At 37.5% G+C, this 3131-nt stretch overlaps 1 pseudogene; it reads left to right on the top strand.

Annotated features, from left to right (window-relative positions):
• The first annotated feature begins 399 nt into the window (after window positions 1–399).
• Window positions 400–2196, top strand: LOC100357707 (E3 ubiquitin-protein ligase TRIM13-like; annotated as a pseudogene).
• The last annotated feature ends 935 nt before the right edge of the window (window positions 2197–3131 follow it).

Here is a 3131-nt window from a genome sequence, read left to right as displayed (position 1 = left end):
ACAAGATTTATAGGTTTTTCTTTGGTTATTTAAGTTTTTCTTTTTTGGACTATCAGATTGATATTGGTGGGGTTATGTTAATTTTGTTCACCACTATGTAACTTTAGTACTTACCATAACATCTGATGGAAATATAATGTTTGGTAATTTTAAACCTGCAAATGTCTTACATTGCACTTAATTAGTGGTTGGGTCACTCATGAATATTAACATTTTAAATCATGATTTTACATGTAAAATGGCTTAATGTGTTTTACATGTTAGATTTTCAATTAAGCTTTTTATTATAAAATACTGTCCCACTGCTGAAAATATTTGAGCCATTAGAGAGACAGATCAGACTAGAAAAAAAATTTTTCATTAACATTTTCTACTTTCTAATGTTCTTTATCAAAGAAAATGGTTCAAGAACTTGAACTTTATGGCTCCTACATGGGCATATCAGTAATGGGAGGCCAATCACACTATGCAAAGTAAACATAGATTAAAACATTTCATCTAAACCACTAGTTTCCAAGCAATGATGTTTGAAGACTTTTATAGTTCCTCAGGAGCTGCATGCAGTGCAGGTGTGGTGAGGTTAAGCTATTACATTTCTGAGAGCTCTCTTTGTTTGAATCAGTTTATATTATCTGCATGACCAATGAGAATTGGACATAGGGTTTTATTTTATACAAGGCTTTGGAGAAAATGAGCTTGAAAAATGTTTGATAAACAGTGAAATAAGGATGTAAATCAAAAAAATAGATCTTGTAACTACTGACATTTTAAGTACATTTTGTTTTGTCTAAAAGAGTCTAGAGTTTAGTATCTGTAGGATATGTCATACTGGAAGAAACAGGGAAAATCTCTTCATTTAGCCAACCAATTCAAAACATGTTCTTTTCTCACAATACTGACTCATCTAATGACTGAGGAATGTTCCCTTTTGAAAAATGATAAAGAAGTAATGTGGGGCCATGAATCCATCTTGCAGCCATTACTGGCACATATCACATGGCCCCCATGGCTAGAGGGGGTGTGGCATATCCCTCATGATGCCAGAGGCACTCCTTCTGGTAGAGCTGGATGGAGCTGCTAACTGCTCGTGCTTCTTACTCAACCAGAAGGTAGCATTTCTTCCCTAGAAACACCATTGTCTTTGGTGCCCTCTGACTTAGAGAAGACTCCCTGAATGTGACATAGTGCTTGAAGATCTCATGTGCCCAATTTGTTGCAATCTGTTTGATGATCCTCAAGTTTTGCCTTGCTCACATAACTTCTGCAAAAAGCGCCTGAAAGGTCTCATAGAGGGAACTGTGCAGAATTTATTGTGGAGACTATAATCATTCAAGTGTCCTTCCTGCCATAAGAAAATGTCAGCTACTGGAGTTAGCAGGCTGCAGGTTAATTATTCCCTGATGGGTATTGTGGAAAAGTAGAACAAGATCAAGATTTCTCCCAAGATGCCAGTGTACAAAAGACTCTTGGGGCAGTCCCTCATTGCTTTCTGCCTGACTGATATGCAGCTGATTTGTGGGATCTGTGCTATTCCTGCTGACCACACCAAGTATGTCTTCTGATCTATTGAAGATGCCTATGCTCAGGAAAGGAATGCCTTTGATTTCTTCTTCCAGAGCTTTGAGACAACGTGTAGGGGAGATGCTCTTTCTCACTTGGATACCTGGGACACTAGCAAGAGAAAATACTCACAGTTACTGACTAAAGATTAAGATGAAATTAAGAAATTTTTTGAGAAGTTGAAACACACATTGGATCAAAAGGATAATGAAGGATAATGAAATCCTGTCTGACTTGGAGATCATGAAATTTGCAGTTCTGCAAGCTTATGACCCAGAGGTTAACCAACTCAACACCACCTTACAGGAACAATTATTGGCCTTTAACATGGCTGAGGCTTTCAAAGACTTGTCAGAACCCATGATATTTCTGCAACAGATGTAGGCGTTCTGGGAGAAAATCAAAGTCATCAAGGAAATCCCTTTACCTGCCTCTTAATTTTCCCAGAAGCCCTTTGATGAAGAACGTTGACCAGTTAGTGTGAGAACATCAAATTAGTAGATGTGGATACTTTCTTTGCCTCAGGACACTGTCACATTCATTAGCAAGATTCCCTGGCACTTTTATCAGTTATTTGCAGTAGTCTTTCTGCTTGACTTTCTCACTTTCTTCAGTCCCACTGCATCCCTAAAGTGATCTTTATTTGATGAATATGCAGGCAATTCACTCTGTCAGCCTATGTTCTTTGGGTGTGTGCACCTTATTAGCTGTGGTCTCACCAATCCTTATCCACACTAACACAGAAGGCCTCTATGGCAATCCTGACAGCCAGAACAAGTACAACGGCTTACTGAACTCCTGGAGAAAGATTGATCTGCAAGGGCAGTTCATGACATCAAAGCCACAGATGTCAGGTTAGATAAATAAGATTTAATGCAGAGGTACATTTTGATGGATGAGTTGTTACAAGACTTTATTTGGAAAGACAAGATTTTTGACTAAGTGATGTATGAAATTGAAGATGTGAAACACTAGAACTAGAGACCTTTGCACTTAAACTTAGAAAAATATCATTGATGCCTTAGGAACTGAAGTCCATAGACTTGAGAGTGAACTAAAAAAATGAAATCCTGAAGTTCCATGTGTAAATCTGCAGATATTATAAAATGATACAGTGAATCACTTCGGAAGCATGTTTGCCCAGCCACTCTGAAAAGCCATTTCCTACCCTTTCATGCTGACTACAGAGCCATTCAGAAGACATTATTTCTAAGAAGAAAAAAATATTCTGTGTGAAGAGCAATTGAAGAGTCCACAGAACCAGAACAACTTCCTAAATTCTATGAGACATTACAAGTTGGATTAATCTGAAAATCTCATTTTTGTGATTCAGTATGGAACATTTTGGTATTTGAATTGCTTATAGTTTCTCATTTTAGCCTGTCAATGTGTGTTGTACCTTGAAATAATGATTCTTCTCTTTACATTGGTAAAACTAAGTGGCATCCCCAGGATTATGACTTTCAGTTTTGTTTCCACTGAAGTTTTCATTCCATCCAAATCTGCCCATCTGAATATGTTGGCTAAATCTCAGTATGTGATTTTTAAACAGTCCCTGTTTCAGAGTCGAT

Source organism: Oryctolagus cuniculus, chromosome 20 (genome assembly GCF_051225735.1).
Source record: "Oryctolagus cuniculus isolate XC-2025 breed Fujian yellow rabbit chromosome 20, ASM5122573v1, whole genome shotgun sequence".
Taxonomy (NCBI): Eukaryota; Metazoa; Chordata; class Mammalia; order Lagomorpha; family Leporidae; genus Oryctolagus; species Oryctolagus cuniculus.
The sequence above is the reverse complement of the archived record's forward strand: the minus strand, read 5'-3'. Positions and strand labels throughout refer to the sequence as shown.